Here is a 19,997-nt window from a genome sequence, read left to right on the forward strand (position 1 = left end):
TTTGTTATTCATTGTTAAATCTTTGGATTGCTCTGTCAAGAAAACAAAAAAAGTTCAGAGTACTTGGGCAATGTTAAAGAATTATCACTTATAGGGCTTATCCAAGATTATTTTTCGCTATCATTACTCTGGTGAAAACATAACATTCACTTAATTGACCAAAAAGCAGTCGGATGGTTAAGAGGTTTTATACAAAAAACTACATAAAATAACAAGCACATCAAGTGGCTCCAAGGCTAAATAAAAGAAAACGGGAAACCTAGAAACCCTTTTTGTGCAGATGGCTGGATGGTTATTCCTTTTAATTAAGGGTACTTAACATATGGGACTAAATTCTCCCCCACACAGCATAGCCTTTCCGTCCATTAATCATAAGGAATCCCGGTGGGATCAGGCCCTCACAGCTCCCTCCCTTGAGCCTATTTTTGTAATGACTTTCCCATCAATCTTCGCCATGTAGAGATCCTTCTCGGCTACTACTATTTCACAAGTGCTTCCGGGCAAAATCCTGTTCTTTTCCCTAATGCTTGCCAATATCTTGATCTCCTTTGCCAATCCCCAGTCAAGTAGTGATCGTAGAACTGCACAGGAAAAATGAACACAAATTGAGAATGTCATTTCAATCGTTTGCTACTGAATTAATTCAATAAAAGAAGTTTGAGTAGTATTGAATCTAGAGGAAGTAAAAACAGCATTTAGGTGGTGTTTGGATGCACCCACTTATCCAAAAAACTGGGATGAGCTGGTATTATGTATTACACTTCATAATGAGTTATTCCAACTTCCCCCAGTTATCTGGTCAAGTGGCAGCATACAAATTCCAATCACCACCTTAGCATAATATCATGTTAAACATGCAATACTCACAATTGAAGGTATCCCTGGATGTGTGAGGATGTAAGCGTATCCCTGCATGACCTTGTCAGCTGGGAAATGCCAATTATTCTGAGTGGATCCTGCCAGTGTCATGGTTGTCTATAAAGGTGACAGATTTCTTCGGAGAGATTCCAATAAGCCCTGAAGTTCTTCTTTGTGGATCCTTCAACGCCACAGTTTTGAGAACGACACACTACCTACGAATCGACAAACAAAAAATAAAAGAGGCAAGAGAAGAAATCAAACCACATACAAGGAACAAAGATTTTACGTAGTTCAGCAAAAGTTGCCTACATTGATCCACAGTTGTGCTGAAATTTCTTATTCAATTGAGATACCACACATCTACATGAGACAAATTTGCCTTCTTTAAATAAAAGTTAAGTGTTACAAGGAGTCTACGAGAATTGTTGTTCTATTCAACAAGGAGTCTAAGGTAAAATTATAAAACTATCTTTCAAACTTATAAAAAAAATTGCCTCGGAGCTAACGCCCGAACCCTCCCCATACAGGTAGGAAACCAACACCCTTCAACCACCTGCCAACTTACCATGAAGTTACATCTGTAAAAATTAAGAATTTATATCCAGGTAGGAAACAAACTCCATCGCAACCCCACCCGCAACCTTCACAAGGAAGTCTACATATCACCCACCACGAACCCCGGTTTGGCTCACTAGATGTAGCCCTTGGTCACCTTGGTGGAGTAGCCCTTGGCGAAGTCAAGTGGCCAGCCATTGAACCCAATGTCGGTCTTCAGCCAATATTTGAGCCAGTCATGAGTCAGTTCCTTTTGCACCCTCTCGGGTGGTTGATGATCGGGGCCGGATTGTAGCCTTCTCCGGTGTCATAGTTGCCAGAGCCGTCGGAGTACTGGGTGTCATCCTTGCAGATGGACCAGGGGCCAGGCCCAGTCGAGGCTGACATCAGCTTTCCCTCCCTCGAACACGCACTGTATATATGCCTCGATTGTCCTTCCTGTTGATCACAATATCAGCTATGCATTTGATTTTTGATGCATGGAAAGTCCTTATGAGGGCTCTCAGATCAGCCTCAATGCCATACTTTGATGAATTAAGATTGTAATATTTTCTAGGCAGGCAGCCTGCATGATTCAAACAGTATTATTCGTTAGGACAGAGCTTCAGGCATAAGAATGTACAATGCATGATCCCTTACTGCCACAACCTTTCTGAAAGATAAAGAATGAGCTACACATATATAAGCAGTAATGATCTCTCAATTATTTTTTTCCTTCTCAAAAAAAATATATAAGTAGTAATGAGACCCAGTAAACCATGAATCGCAACCTTCCTTGTTCAGATTGGTTCATCACAGCCAAGTTTAAACTCTTTAGACCATTTCTTATGGTACGTTAAAAAACCAGGCTAGCTCTTCAACTACTTCTGCTTATTAAACTAAAATGTTGCATGCAACAAAGTTTCATGCATATATAAAAAGAAAAAGGGCATATCTAAACCACCAAAAGGTTTCAACCTCGACAGTCAGATGGAAGGTTTAAACAAGGAGCATTGATGTTTTAACCTTGAACTTTGGAACTACTTTTGAGTTCACAGAGGTAACCTTTTCACATGGTGATTCCCGATAATAAAAAATGGTGCCTAATTACGAATAGTTAAATCCTGGGCGAAGCAAGGGCTCCCATCTCAGAAATGGTTTAAAAGAATGAAGAAGAAACAAACTACCAAATCTGTAAATCGATTTCCAGGGAGGATTTTACAGAATATATCGCATGGCCAGCATAGCTTTTACCAATGTTAGCTTAAACCTCTCAGACCGACATTGATGAACCAAACCATTTAACAATAACCATATTGCAAGGTGAATATAGCAGAAAATGTACAGGGGTGTGTGGTGCTGTGTATATGGGGGTGATACAGCAGAAGGTGAAGTGGCAATGGGTGTTAAATGAGATGCAAGCATAAAGTAAATAGAAGAGTCTTTTCATGGGTGGCTAAAACAAAATTACAGCAGCCTTAAGGGTCCTGTGAAGGGAGATGGGGCTTACAAATATTCAGAAATGCAGTGGTGGTGGTTGATAGAAGGTGGAAGTTGTGGTTTGTGATGGCTACTAGGTGAGATGGTGGCAGCATAGTGGATGACATGAAAGGGGCAATGAAGGGCAACAGGGGAATTGGTACAACGGCTACAACAGGTGCTGAGGATGCTGTATGGTGAAGGCTATGCAAATGGGTATTGTGTAAGGTGAGTGCATATACTTAAAAATTTTAGAGATGGCAAAATATTGTTTAACTAAATCATCAAATTATTGAGAGGTGGAACAAAGATAATGTAACTCAAAGTAAAGAAAACATGGATCGCACAGAGAAAGATGTAACAGATAGACTATGATACATAAAACGAGAAATGATCGAAATATTATATCCAGCAGAGGGACACCATACAGGGAACAAAAGGGACAAAGAAAAAATGACCAAAAGATCATTCAGGCATAACATAGAATGGAGAGTCTAATGAACATAAAAAGGAAACAGAATGGAACAAATCATCTAGACAATCAAAGTAAATGCAAAGAATGACATAATAAACTAAAGTAAAATGAGAAACAAGATGGATTATATCCTAAAATCCCTACATATACAATATGATACAATTCTAATGAATGACAGGTGAAATGAGATGGATAATGTAATGCTGCTATGAATCAAGGTATACATATGCAAAATGGAGTAGTAGTGTGCATACTAATGTTGCTTGACTCACTGGGTGATATAAAAAGAAAGCACAATCTTCACATACCTTATTGATGTCGGATTTGCAATATCTGAGAGAATTCCAAACCTTACCATCCTTTGGCCGATATCATGTTTTCATTGCAAGAACTCCATGACAGAACCTGCTACCCAAGATAAAAAAAATAAACATCCCATTATAGCCAAGGGGTCGGGGACAAATTGGACAAGGCAAATATGGCAGCAAACATTTATACCCAACACCCCTTTTTGACCAAGTCGAGGCTTGTCTAGGACCCAGCAAATTCATCACTAAAATGGCAACAGAAGCATTAGAACTCCTGAAAAGACCTGGATGATGTATTCAAAACTGCAGAAGATTCCCAATTATATGACAAGAGAACATATGTTGAGACAACATGATCATCATCATCATGTTAACAAAGAGCAGAAACAAAATGCATGAATGAGCATCACCTAGCAGCAAATAACAAGTCACGAAAATAAGAAAAAAAAGAAAACTCGATACTGCACTTGGTCTGAAATTACAGAAAACAACCTACAGGGTCATGATGCTGGAAACGAGACATGGGCAAAAACCGATCAGGGAACAGATGCTAATATCCGATCACAAGGAATGAAAAAGAGTCATTGGCACCGACCTGAAGCTAGAAAGCTTGGAGGTTTGGTGTTCACTCGATTACCCACAATGGATGGAGTATAATGTAAATTGGGAATCAAAATGAGCATAGGAATTTAATATACATGTAAAGAAATGAAAACAAAAGACAAAACATCGAAAATAAACAAACATTCAAAGTGTGCGAAAAGGAAATTCATAGAGAAAAACAAAATGTAGGAATGCATTCATTCCGTTGATATCACAATATACAGGTCGATCTCGCTATATACGAATTGACCACGCAAATCATGCGTTCAGTGAATGAAAATTAAAAGTGAAAGGAGGATAATGGATATTATATGGAGATCATAAGAAAAGAAAGCTTGAAACGACAATTTTACAGAGGATCTGAAGGGAGAAAGGAGGAGCGCTTACCTTGGATTTAATGGAGATTGAAACTGAAGGAGTGAATCTTCTATACGTGTTGTCGGAGGGTCGTCCCTTCAGTCGGTGGGGAAGATCAAAAGAGAAAAATCATCAGAAGAAGGAGAGAAAGGGGGAAGTGGGGAGAAGGAGAGGATGATCGTGAAGAAGAAGAAGGGTGCAGGGGTGAAGAGGCGATGAAGGGAAGATGCAACATCGGCTCTGTTTTATAACAAAAGTCCGTTAGAAAATTTTCAAAGGAGGTCCCTCTTGGTTCTGGATTTTTTTTTGAAAAAGGGGCTCCTTTTAAAAGTTTTCTAAATAGTGGTTTTTAACAAAAGACGATTTTCAAAAAAGGGCTTTTGAACTATTTTCTTTTTGTATTTTCTTTTTCTATTTTGATTTTTTGTTCTTTGTCTTTGTAATTTCTGTATTTTTTTGGTGTTTTTGAAATAAAAACTCTAAAACTATGAGAAAACAAAGGATTTTGAAATATTTTTGTGAAATTTAAAAGTATTTACAAGAGGGGTTTTCTGAGAATTCAGGTTTTGATCTTTGGAATTTTCTGCAGAAAACGGGTTTTGGATCTAAGTTTTGAGAAAATATTCGAGTTTTTGGACCTCGAATCGAGAAATATAGGACAGTGGATCCAAAATAGATATTGAATGAACAATCTGAGCCTTTTAGAAATTATTTTTGGTATTTTTGTAAATTTGGTTTTAAAATTGGATAACGAGACTCAGATTTAGATTTTGATACTGGATCTGAATCCGAAATTGAGTCAGATATATAAAATGGATTTGATACCAGTAAAACTCGAGAAATAACTGGAATTTAATTTAAAATATTCTCAATTACTCAAAAAATGGGGGTCAGGGGCTAAAAAGGGAATTTTTACAAAATTTTGAAAAATTTGAGGTGTTCACAATGCATGACATCTATCCACTTCTGAGAGTTATAACTTTGTATAGCTTGATGAAAGTTGATTGAATCATCTTCCTTTGAGCTAGTATCACCCTCATGTTCTTTGAGAAAAATAATATAATCATTTGTAATTGTCCTTCTCCTCTCTCTAGTGGATTTCCTTAATGGCACTTGTTCTTGATTTACTTGAGGTATTTTTTGAGGTTGTTCAATTTGTACTCCATGAGTAAAAACTTGATTTTGGATAGGAAGATCTTGAATATTGCCTTATTCTAAATTTTTTTGAACAATGTAAGAAATTAAAATCCGATCATTGTCAACAACTGTAGGAAAAGAAACAAATTCTTCTTCAAAAGCAATGTCTTTTACCTTATCACCTCCCCCAAACTCAGCATCCTCAAAGAAACAAGCAATTTTCGTATAAAAAAATGACTTATTCACAAGGTCATAAAATTTATAACCCCTAGATCTTTCAGAATATTTAACAAAATAACAATTAATTATTTTTAAATTCAGTTTCTTTTCATATGGCCTAGCTTCAGCTGGACATCCCCAAATATGAAAATACTTCATACTAGGCTTCTTGCATATCCATATTTCATGTAGGGTTTTGGTTATTGCTTTAGTTAGTACTCTATTCAGTACATAATCTGCAGTCTTTAGAGTCTTTCCCTAGAGAGATTCTGGTAAAGTAGAATGACAAATCATACTTCTTACCATATCTTTTAAGGTCTTATTTTGTCTCTTAGCAATACCATTCATGCTAGAAGTGTCTGCCATGGTGTATTGTGGGATGATACTACATTCCTCTAGGAATTTAGCAAATAGCCTTGGACATTGTTTACTTGATCCATCGTATCTACCATAGTATTCACCACCACGGTCAAATCTGACGACTTTAATCTTTTTGCCAAGTTGAATTTCAACTTCGGCCTTAAATGATTTGAACACATCTAGTGATTGAGACTTTTCATGAATCAAATATAGGTACTCATAACGTGAATAGTTATCTATGAACGTAAAAAATATTGTTGACCATTCCAAGAAGCTATAGAGAATTACCCACAAATATCCATATGAATAAGTTCTAAGACGTTTGGCAACTTAAGCAACCATACATAAACACACTTATATGAGTGGTAGCACCAGAATCCATCCACCAGTGTGTTTGAGTATAAAAGTTAAATTAAACTTAGAACAAACTAAAGTAAGGAGGGTACATTTTTTTTCATGTCAAGCATAATATTTAGTATAATCCTTCTTCATGTGACTCTCGCTCTTGCAAAAGAAACAACTAAACTTTGCATCGTGATGTTTCTTATGTTTTTTCTGCGATGGAGGGTCCACTGCAGCTTTCTTATCCATTTTTCTTTTCTTATATTTCTCTTTAGATGTAACTGTCAAGTGCGCACTTTCTGTCTTTTCTTGTTTCATTCTTTCCTCTTCTTTCACACAATAGAAAATAAGTTCATTTAGAGTCTATTTATCTTTTTGGCAGTTATAGCTAACCTTAAATTGATTGTATTATGCAAAAAGAGATATAAGAACTAAATGCACAATTAAGTCCTTAGACAACTCTAACTTTAGTGCCTTTAGTTTTGAAGCAAGATGAGACATTTCATTAATGTACACCCTTATGTTCTCTTTACCTTTTTACATGATTGAAACAAGACTCGAAAGGAGAGTGCTTACCTCAGCCTTTTCATTTTTAGCAAAATGTTTTTTAATTTTCTCATGGAACTTCTTGGCATTAACCTCTTCAGATATAATGCCCCTAAGGTTTCTGAAATTGCACGTTTCATGATCATAAGACTGATGTGATTGGATCAATCTCACTTCTCATGGTTTCTTTTATCCTGAGTGGAACTCCTATCTGTGAGAGCAGTGGGTTGACCCTCTTGAAGTGTAAGATCCAAATCCATACACCTGAGAACAACCACACTCTCTTTCTAGTTTTTGAAGTTTGTGCCTTTCAAAACAAGAATTGAATTGATATTTGTAGATATTGTAGAAGCAAAATAATTTACTGAATCAAGAACAATACAAATCACAATAGGCTCACAATTAATATACATATTCACATGCATTAACATTAATTGACATATTTAAACTGTGGTGAACCTCAGTACAACATTGACATTTAGTCTTTAGATAGAAATGTGAACTTGTAAGTGGTACTTTTATTACAATAATCAAACATGGATAATTAATTGTGTCAAACAATAAGCTTTTATTTAGACCAACTCATTGTTCACATAGAAATCTTGATAATCATCCTATATTTATTACTGAAAGTATATTTGATGTCGTCCAAATAGTAATCTTCTTTTGGGTCGATCACTATTCGCATGAACTTAAATATATGAATATCTTAATATTTTAAACAAGTGAATCTTTACAAGAGAGGTTACTTTGGTAACATGATGTTTTAATCAACTCATTTTAGAATATCATACCCTTATTTCAAAGAAGAATACCAAAATTTGAATATAATATATGATTACATGCATATGAATAAAAAAAATAAAGCCATAATCCAAATTAGGTCTAAGATGTCTGAAGTCAACCCACTACAGAGACCCAAATGGCATACCTAATAGTCTGGACCCAATAAAAAAATATTTTTATGAGTTCTAAGGCACATGCAAAGGGGTCTAGGGCCAGCGGGTCGGGTTAGACCTGACCCGGCTTAGGTCAGCTCTGCATAGAATGACGGGGGCCAAACCTGTCCCCGCCCATCGTTGGATCCGGGTCACCCAACGGTGGTTGGGGTGCACAGTTGGCCCCAGACCACCGTCACTGGATGCCGACATGACATTCGGCAAGGGTGACCAGCTGAGGGCTAGCCAACACCTCTCAGCAGTCAAAAACCAAAGGAAAGGGCCAAATAGGCCCTTCCTCTAGTCATCAAAATCCTAAGGGAAGGTCCGGATTGGCCCCTCCATCGTTCGATGTTGCCTAACGGCATGAGAAGGGTCATCCAGCCCTCCTCTGTCTGCGCCTTATCGCCAGATGGAGGATGGAGCCATTTAGCTCCCTTTCGTATTCGATCGAAAATCAGGGAGGATCGTCTGGTCCTCCTTGTCTTCTACTTTCCTGTGCAGACACCCGACAATGCCTACATAAAACCAGACAACGTTCAACGTCGTTTGACAAGCCATCCAACATCGTCTAGTGGCCTGTGCCCACCAAAAAAGGATGAGCCACCCTTTACGATAGGTCACTAGTCCCATCATCCCTCTAACAACGTCGTCAGTTGTGGCAATAATAAAATAAATTTTTTATTAACGACCGCTAATATCGATGATCAAAGGGGAAAAAATGAATCTGATGGGATCTTAGCGATCTAACAAAAATTATACAATGGAAAAATCAAATATTTCAACGATTTAACAAGAACAAGAGGCTCTGATACCAATTATTGAGTTTGATTTAGGGAAAACATATTTCTGGATCCTTAAATTTGTTCATGCTAAATCATTGAAAGGATAACAAATAAATAAAGCATAATACGAAAGTGTACCCGAATTCATCATTGCACTGGTAGATCTTAATGGGATCTGATCTTTCAAAACCTCTATAGGTGGCCTTTCCTTCTTCTCTAAACCTAATGAGAGTGAAATATTTTTCTTTTTTTGATAGGGAGGCAAAAAAATACAACCACTATATATGGTTTTGGAAATCATAACCTAATTGTAACCACCCTATAGTCTTCTTTCTAATTCAACCCATCATAAAATAAAAAATTGACATATAAGGACACATAAGATATCTACATATTATTAGTCATTTGAGTTAGGGGAAGGGACTACCAAATATTATCCTAGGTGGTAGATCCCATGGACTTCTCCAAAAGTTGGATGCATCCATTGCCACTTACCTATCTTTGGGAATCATTTCTCGGCTAAAGTTGTCCCCTTAGGAGCGAACCCAGCTAGCTATTCAGGTTATTGAAAATGCAAAGAATAACATACGCCCAAACTAGTCTCAGTTGTTTCTACGTTTTGCCTGCACGTACCCGTAGGCCAGTAATATCGAAACATAAAGTCTGTTCACACTGGTTGATGGGTCATGAGACTTGCTTATTGCGTAGTAGTTCACAGCTTACGATCAAATGAATTGTCATGTTGTGTTTGACAGTTGCACTGCTTACTTGCTTGAACGGCTTACTTGTTTGCACTGCTTACCTGTGTTGCACTACTTACTTGCTTGAACTGCTTACCTGTTTTGCACGACTACATATTTAACTGCATATATGCTTTAAACTGCTTAACATACTTAATTAAATGCTCTTAATTCAATTTCTTGTAGTCTCTCTTGTGCACCTACTAGTTTTTCGTGAAACTAACTCATTCTATGGGTACAAGTGATGATTAGGTACACCACAGGTGATGGCATGATTGCAAGATGACTTCAAGATTTCCTCTTCCTGCTCTTAGCTCGCATCCTGGACATTTTGGGTTTTGTAACGGATTTTCCTTGGGATATCTGAATTTCATACTATTTGGGAAACTTCTTAAATGAAAGTGCCTTTTCCAAGTGTTTTGCAAGTAACATGGATTGTGCGTTTTGGTTCTTTTAGCTAACGTGCCCAAGGTTGTCAGCTTGCCTTTCTGAATTTAATAAAAAATAGTCTTTCACTGATTTCATAAACAAACTCTGAAGGAAAAAGATTTTTCTAGTCTCTTGCCTATTTTCTGAAATGTTTATAAGTTTGAAATTTTAGGGCGTTACAGGTTTACTCCGATGACCATTCTCAATTGTGTTGTTCTCTTTGCGTCTTTCACTTTTTTTCCTTTTCTTTTGTTGCTGTGAGGATGAAGTGAGGAATTATTTTTTCGGTTTCTCACTAGTATGCATTCGGGTGTAAAGTTTAAATATGGTGTCGCTTTTGTTTCATTCCTTTTATCTGATTTTGAATGAATTTTGAGGTACCATCTTGGTTAATTTGGGCATTTTCACATTTGCCAAATGTGCTTTGGGTTATTTTCATCCTCTAATATTATGATCTGGAACCTCGATAGTCATAGTCTTGTTGGTATTACTTTCTAGAAGAAAAACATACAGAGTTCACACAAAGAAAATTTAGTTAATTTTTTTTCTTTTTCTAATAAACTCAATTTCTTTCACAAAGTTTATCATTCATAATGTATGAACATAATAACTATATAAGTATTCAATGACAAGAAAATTAAAACTAATAAGTACTTTGTTGCAAATTGGTAGATCGCGTCCTGCCTGTGCTAGTGTACCTGGAACCTATAATTATAATTATATAAGGAATGAGTCTATAACTCAATAAAAAATATTTATAAGCAAATAATGACTTTAACTTACAACTGTAGTGGGCTCTAAGCTTCTAATCTGAGTTTAATTTTTGACACACCACACAAGGTTTATATGATTTAAACTTCTCCTTTAACTCTCTCAATCAAATACTCACTCATACAAAACTATAACATTAGGTCAATTATGTCAAGCATAACCGTCATGGACGTAACAACTCGCGTAGAACATATCAATTCGACATTGTTGGCCAGACTATAAACCATACACTCTTAATGATCTCCGAATCACCAGGCACTGCAGTGAAACAACAAGTGGGACCCCACCGATGGTTAGTCATGAGGTTAGGCTCAAACTCAAACTCAGCATGGTTAACCATAATGACTTTCAACCATCCATTGTTGTCTAGAGTCCCAAATATTGTATGAATATAACCCTAAGTCATATTTTAAGTTTATTACATTGAATCTTACTCTCAAACTTATGTTTTACTCGTTCTCTCACAAGTACTATCATGAAATAATCATGATGGATCTCACTCTCAATTTCAGAATGATATTAGGGTTCACACTTTGTATCATACTAAGCATACATCGATATAGAGTCTCTACGTCATTAAATCATCAACAACCCACTCTCCATGGTGGCTGCACTGTAGCCGCGAACCAAGTAGCCCTTTCTACAGGCTGCCACTTCTGGGATTTAAGGGGTTAAGCATGCTAATCTCAATATAAAAACTTAAATAACATGACCAGATTCAAGGGACTCAAGGCTAATTACAATCTCATCACAATGCATGTTATTGAAAGATTATAACATGGATATGTTAGCATAAAATAAATTTTTTTTAATATGCTTGACATATCATGACTAACGTGTGAATATAACCATCTCATTGCAATAATCTCATGCATAATTATTTTATGCATATCATATTAACACTCAAAAGTTATATATCTAAACATGCTAATATACAACATCAATAATAACATGTAACACAATATGGTTTGTTCACAACTAAGATTACTTATAATATCACTTACCTCAAATATAAATGTTATACTTTAGTCGCAATCGAGTTTCAAGAGGCTCTAATAATATAATTTGATCATCACATAAGCATATTCATATTAATACACATATCTTCTTTATATTTTTATAAAACTACCAAAATACCCCTCTCAAGTTGACTTGTCAGACCTCCATTTTTGTGCCCCTTAATTGACTAGAGCCAGAAGACAAAAGGATTATCCTCTACGATATGAGTCCAATGCACCAAAACTCACCCAGTTTTAAGTTTGAAGTGCAAAGTTATGTCTATTTTACTTAATCGAATATTGGATACACATGAGTAATTTGGTCATTTCAACTCTTATTATTTGACCTGACTCATCCTAGGTCGAAACATGTTCAATATAAGTTTAGAGTACTAGGTTTACTGAACCTAGTCTCTACCCATCTAGGTTTGGTTTAAAAACTCAATTGGATTCTTAAAATTCATAATTAATCACAAATTGGATCCAGATTCAGTTCTGATATAGATCTAAAACTCGCAAACTAGATTCAGACCTAGTTATGATCTAGATCCAAAACTGATTCATCTAACTATGAGTTGGATCCAACTCCAACTCTTATATGGATTCAGAATGGTTAGACTGGATCAAGACCCAGTTCTGATTTGAATCTAGAACTAATCCATCTAGTTGGATCTAGATACAACTCTGATATGAATCCAACACTGATCTGAACCAGATCGAATTCTGATCTAGATCTAGATTTGTCATACAAGATCCATACCCATTTTTTGTCTGAATCCAGTTCAACTTGGATCAGTCCAGACCGACTAGATCAAACTAGACCCAGATCTAGTCTAGTCTATATCAGACCAAAGCTAAGTAGAAAATTGAGAGCCTGTCAGACCCGACTTGGTCATAATCGATTCAGTCAATCGAGTTGAGTGCGAAATAGTTGACTAGACTCAGTCTGGACTAAACTGAATTGAGTCGGTCTAGGTCAGACCCGAGTCAGTTTGGGTTCACACTCAGACTGATTAGGTATGATTGAGTCAAGTTGATTCGATATGACCGAGTCAGACCGGTTCGATATGATTGATTTTTTTTAGTTGGTTTGGTTTGGGTGCGACCCAGACCACCTGGTTCATTCTAGGTCGCACCCTGACCGACCCATGCTCAACAACAGGGTATAAGGTGGAAGAAGAACAACCCCTTCCTGACCCTTCTCTCTCTCTCTCTCTCTCCAACAAGGCTACTTTGTTGTCTCTATTTTTTTTCTACAACCTACCTGCAACCATAGTTGTCGGCCTTCCAAATGAACGGAAAAAGGGGAGAGGAAAAAGATAGCGTACTTGCGGTGGTCACCAACGGTGCTTCGGCGATTGCCTCCCTCCTTCCTGACACTCTTGAGGTAAGCACTTTCTCTCTTTCTTTTTTTTCTGACTCTATGCAACTCTTCCTCTCTCACTTTCTGTGTTGAGTGGGCAAGGAGGCTCACCGTTATAGAGCCCTCACAATGGGTGAAGATAAACCTCACTCCACCGTGCGGTCGTGAAGGGTGAGGTTTATCCTCACTCTCCTGCGACAATAATGGGGGAAGTTGGTTCCGTAATTGAAGGAACCGTCTTCCCCTGTTCTCATTTTTTTTTTTTAGGTTTTATCGAGGTGATATCCCATGTGGTAAGCGGGGTCCTTTGCCAAAGCTGAAGGCCCAAGATCAGATCCCTCTACCACATGGGGTGGCTATTGTTCTGGTAGGGGTTCGCCTAGCCCCAGCTTGCCTTTCAAAAAACAAAAGACTATGAATGTGACTAGTTAAACGTATGGAATTGTGTTCTGTTGCTATTTTTCCCCGGAATAGCCTTTCTTTTAGATATTAGTTGTCTTTTAGCATTAATCTTTTTTGGGTGTTGTACTTATTTGCCTTATACCAACAAAATGTGCCGTGTGGACGTATCATTTCCATCGGGTTTATTGTTTCTTACACGCCCACTTGAGAAAATTATATTCGAAAAAGAAAATATGGTCAGGTCTTCTTAGTTCTTACTAATCATGTTTTAGAAACCATGTGCGTCTTTACTGTTGGTATGTAGAGGGAAAAAAGGCCATGACTTTTTCCCATGTAACAATTTTGAGAATTCGAGTACACTACACCTTAACATTTTATTGATTGCATGTGTATCTTCAGATTCTTCCCCTTCTCGCTGGTATAATCGCTTTAGCGGAGACTATAATCAATTGAAACATGTTTCGTTCGCATCACTTTTTCTCACTAGTTCACAAAATGAATGGTTGCCAACGACTCGTTTAATTTCCTTGGTTGGTTAGTGTGTTGGTAGCCTTATAGCTGCTGATTTCGTTATAACACATCCTTTCGTTTCCTCTGGATTTACCTCTGTCACTAGAGCAGGTGGGTCCATAATTCACTTGAATTGATCGATTGGGATACAGTCTTGAGTAGCTGAGAGTCTTGGTCCTGAACCATGACCAGTCGAATCTTCAAATCTCAAACTTGTTCCTAATTCTTGATTGTAGGTGAACCTTTTGTTGATGAAAAAACTGTTCCATATGATGATGAGCATCATGCATACCATCCAAAACTTCAAAATGTAGACAGATCTAAGGATGTCTGGGACGGAATGGCTACTACTCCTTCATAATCACATGGTCGTGCTGTGGCAAGTGGCAACCACCGACAAGTATGCTGGAGTCTGAAGTCTCCTAGCTGATTAGGGCAAATTATCCACAACTAGTACAACTACCACCTAAACCGGGAGATTCATTGCTTGGTAAACAGTTCAGGGTGATGGAAACTTGAGGCCTGAGGTCGTGATTCCAAAAGACACACACACAGCAGTTGGAAAACGTAGCTCTACCCATTGGATATATAACTACTGTCAATTCATGTGCTGCTTCAGCCAAAGAAGGTATCCAATAAGAGGACTGGATGGTACTCTGTAGCATAGTAGCTGCCATGGGGAACAGTCTGTAAATTTTTACAGGAATCATTACTAAAAGTGTGTGGTATTGTCCTCATGCATCTGTCCGTTCTCTTTGTTATTGCTAACAATTCATTCTTTATAACTTTTTGTGTCGACAGATAATGCAATTCTTTTGTACCTGAAGATTAGCTTATTGTCTTCATCACTTTATTGTCTAACAAGAAAGATAATACCATTTAGTTTGAAGTTTCAACCAAGGTTGTCAGACTAGGAAGCTAAAATGGAAGCAACAAGCTATAGCATTTTAAAATGTATAGCAAGCGGGAAGCGAGAAATAAAATAAACAATATAGGAATTTAATAGAAATCGAAATAGAACACAAATAAAAACTAAAATAAAAGTGACTTCTTAAATTTCATGAACGTTTTAGTGTAAGAATAATTTTTTTAATAAAATCTAAAAATGATGACCGACAATTTAGAGAAAGCACATGAAAGTGAGTGAGAAGTGTGAAAAGAAACACATAGAAACCATGAAAAATAAAGTGAGAACATATAAGAAGAATAGATTAAGTGTGGAAAGCATAAGAAAAGTGTGGGAGAATCAAGATTCTCATCAAGTTTCGAAAGTGAGGAGTATCGTGCTTCCGAAGCGAGTTTCTGAGAAGCGGGCTTCCCACCTATTTAAGAAGCTTCCAATAACTCTAGTTTCAACTGCAACTTCCACATATAAAATGAGGGGAAATGGCCATAATGACATTATACTTATAGTTTTAATCAAGTTCATATTTAAAAACTTCTTTAGTCCAATATTGTTGAGTCCATTGCATTTGAATATAGAATTTAAGACTGCAAATGTAACACCCTGATCTGGGACCTCGAGAGTCCTAGTTTGGTTGGTTTTACTTCCCAAAGGAAAAGTATATAGAGTTCACACAAAGAAAATATGGTTACTTTTTTTTTCATTATTTTTCAATAACTCACTTTCTTCTACAATGTTTATCATTTATAACAAATACATGAATGTTCAATGACAAGAAAGATAAAACTACTAAGTACTCTACTAAAAAAAAGTTGATTACGTCATGCCTGTGCTAATATGCCTAAAACCTACAGTTGTAATTATATAGGAAGTGAGTCTACAACCCAGTAAGAAATAATTATAAGCAAATAACACTTAAACTTATAATTATAGTGGGCTATAAGCTCCTAGTCTGATTTTAATTTTCAACATACCACACAAGTTTGTGCATTTTAATTATCCCCCCACTATTCTCTTAAAACCTCTATCACATCAAACTAATTCTAAGTCGTCTATATCGGTCATAGACGTCTATGGGCGTAGCAACCTACGTAGAATACCTCATTTCTATATGTTGGCTAGACAATAAATCATACACTCCTAGTGGTCCCCGGACCACTAGGCACTATAATGAAATAAAAATGAGACCCCATCGGTAGCTAGCGGGGAGGTCAGGCTCATTCTCAATCTCGGTATGGTTCATGATACATCATAATCATGATGATTCTCAATCATTCATGGTCGTCTAGAGTCCCTAAATATTATGTGAGTGTAACCTTAAGTCATAAGCTAAGTTCAACACATTGAACCACATTCTCAATCTCGTATTTCACTTATTCTCTCATGAGTGATATCATGAAATAATTATGACAGATCTCATTTTTTAATCTCAGAATGACATTAGGAATCACACTTACCTCATAATAAGCACACAACGATGTAAGGTCTTTACATCATTAAATCACTGGTAGCCCACTCTCTATGGTGGCTGCACTCTGACCGTGAACCAGGTCGTCACTTCTTGGATTTAAGGGGTTATGCATGTTAATCTCAATATATTCATTTACAACATAAATAAAATAAAAAAACTCAAATCTAATCACAATCTCATCATAATGCATGTTATTAGCAACTTATTACACAAATATGTTGTCACAAAATAATCTCTTTGTAATATGCATGACATACCACAACTAATATGTGTATATAATCATCTCATAATATCATGGATGATCATTTTATGCACATTAAGATCACACTAAAAGGATATCATGCAAATTCATAATATTACAATAATATGCAATGTAAAAAGGTTTATTCACATCTAAATTTTATAATATCCCTTACCTCGAATATGAATATTGTGTTTTAATCGTAATCGAGTCTCAAGATGCTCTAACAGTATGATCTAGTCATTACACATGCATATTCGTATTAATACATATCATATCTTTTATTTTAACAAAATTACCAAAATACCTCTTCTAAATTGACTCTTCAAACATCGCTTTTTGTGCCCTTAATTTAACTAAAATCAGAGGACAAATAGATTTCTTTCTACGATACGAGTCTAATGCACCAAACTTCACTCGAATCTCAGTCTGAGGTGCGAAGTTATGTCCATTTTACCAAAATAGATTTTGGATACTGTGAACACCCCAAATTTTCTAAAAAATCTAAAAATTCCCTTTTTTCCCTTGGGCCCATCTTTTGAATAACTGGGTGAATTTTTTATCAAATTTTCATTCATTTCTCAGATTCGCTGGAATCCAAACTCAATTTTTCATATCTGACCCGATCCTGGATCCAGATCTGATATCTGGATCCAATTCTGAAACTGAATCTCTTATTTTTCAAAAAATAAAAAAAAACAAATTCTTTGTATTTTCTCATATTTTTTCTCAATACAAGGTCCGATCTCAATTCAAGATCTGAATTCTAATGTTTTATCAAAATTTTCGGACTGAGAGCCATCTTTGAAGTTCTTTTCTCAAAAACCTTATTTTTAAAAATCTTATATCTCAAAATAAAAGTTTTGCAAAAATACTTCAAATACCTCGTCCTTTAAAAAATTCTCATGTTTTTCCTTATGCTTTCAGGGTTTTTCTCTCAAAAAGTCAAAAAAAGACAGTTCTTAAAACCTCTCTTTAGCTAAAACCCCTTTTGAGAAATAGCCTTTTTATTGAAAAAAATTGAAAAACCCGAGGACCCCCTGTGAAAAGCCAGTAACGGCCTTCCGTTGCAAAAACCGTAGAGGCTCTTCCTCTCTCGTCCATCTCCAACCTCCATTCGATCTTTTTCCTTCTTGATTCTTCCTCCTCTTCTTATATAAACGATCACAAGAGTCGATCAAAGCATCTGTTCTCACTCCAGCCCCCTTCTTGCATCTCTTTCAAATCCCCCCTCCTTTCTCTCCTTCGGCATATCGCCTTCACCTCTCCACCCTTCTTGCATGTGATCCGTCTTTACCTCTCGATATCATCCTCTCCCTCTGATCCCCTTTCTCTCAAGTTCTTTCCTCTGGTTATCCTCAAGTAACAGAGAGAGGTCGATTCCCTCTTCCTAATCAAGTAAGTACCCTTCCCTTTCTCCTTTTTCTTTATTTCTTCCTGTTTTTTCCCTATTTTTGCTCATTAGAGCACCCGTGTAGGGTCATTCTGCTGATGGCAAGATTGATCTACACATGTGCAAGAACAATTGGAATGTATGAGTTCTGACACTCTCTCTCCTTTTCTTTTTTTCTTTTTTTTTTCTTTCCTTTTCACGATTTATTACATTATCTCGTTGATTTTCGCATGATTTGAGTGACTACTCTCCTGTTTTCATTTTTATTATCTTTCACCTGTGGTTTCTTATTTGCGTTGGTGATCTTCCATACTTTTTTCTTATGATCTCCGATTTGTATTCGAGGTCTCTGTTTCGTTTTGTATATTGTGTTGCATACATCTCGCCAATATCCGCATTCGTGATACCAATCATGGTTCTGCTGGAATCATCCCATAAAAAATTATGCCATTCCAGCTTCTGAGGCGTTATTATACACAGATGATGCATAAGTGATAAAAAAAATCCGATTACACATGTAATCGGTTGCACCCATCAAGGTCTGGTGACGATTTCTGTCTTGATGCACGTTGATTGAGCTCACACTAGTCTGATCTGAATATAGCACATCAGATAGAGGCACATTGATTCGATGATTCGGCCATTGTAAATCCCATATTCTAGAAGTCGATCAAGAGCTTTTGCCCTGTCCAGTTCCAACTGAAACACTCTTATTCAATCGACGAAGTGACATGCCCTTCCAATGCTTTAAGAGCATTTAGGCTCCTCTGCTTAATAGAATTCTCATTTGCGAGATAGTAGACTCGTTGGATTTGGGGAGTTTCATACGTCCATCCAGTGGACTGTATGCCTATGCATGATCTGCGGTAATAATCAGATTAATCCATGGAGGTCGATTTGCTAACTTTTGTTTTGTAGGTTCCATCTGCCACGCCTCCTTCCTAAGCGCATACCATTCAATATTAACAGGAAAGTGCCTTGCAAACGTTTCCACCATTTCAAATATTTTGGATTAAATTGCATCTAATTATTCTACACCTTTGGCAATACTTATTGGTAAAGTTATTCGCTGCCCTCAGATCTCCTAGGGAAACTACAATATAGATGTGGATCTGCTAGTTTTAAAAGGTCCTGCAGTTAATGAATATCAACATACTTAGGGGAACCTCAGAGATGGACATCTTAAATGATTGTAAATGGGTTGCTCATGCATAGCTGTTAAAAAAAATCTCTCTGCTGACACTGCCAATACTGCACTTGGGATTTTTTTTGGATCAACAGAAGATTTTTTTTATTATTGGAATTCAAAGAGCCCACTTTAGTTGTCAAACACCTTCCTCGTCACTGCTATACACAACATGCCGAAGGATGTGTATTCTGAAAAAGAGACCAATGGTACAGAAAGCAAAGGAAAATGTGCGACAAGAGATGCTTCCCCCAATGAATTCAGCCACAAAATCTCGATGGGTGGTTTCTGCTAAACAGGTGAAATCATTGTAATATAACATTTTCATTTCATCTTCTATGCATTATTGTGGCATAACACTGCGTCTTTTGTACATTGTTGTAGCGTGATACATTTACTTTATCCCCTGCATCTCATAAACATCTGGTTTTGGTTTATTGTCAGAAATATTTGTTCACTGTTGAAATGTCTCTATTTCTGCAAAATTCTTGTCTGATGTGGTGTTCACCTTGCAAAAGCACCATCTCCATATTGCTGCATGTGTATAGTATATGTTCATGGGGCATCTTCAGCCCAGTTGCTATCTGTTGTACCATCCTCCATTGGTAGCAACACTTGTTGCATAGCCTGTGTACCTACCACTTG

The 19,997-nt window shown here is 36.8% G+C and overlaps 1 pseudogene; it reads right to left on the bottom strand.

Moving 5' to 3' along the window:
• Positions 1 to 1,504: 1,504 nt before the first annotated feature.
• Positions 1,505 to 1,988, bottom strand: LOC149812538 (alpha-amylase isozyme 3D pseudogene; annotated as a pseudogene).
• Between the last annotated feature and the right edge of the window lie 18,009 nt (positions 1,989 to 19,997).

The sequence above is a fragment of the Nuphar pumila genome, chromosome 17 (genome assembly GCF_984573655.1).
Source record: "Nuphar pumila chromosome 17, dmNupPumi1.hap1.1, whole genome shotgun sequence".
Classification (NCBI taxonomy): domain Eukaryota; kingdom Viridiplantae; phylum Streptophyta; class Magnoliopsida; order Nymphaeales; family Nymphaeaceae; genus Nuphar; species Nuphar pumila.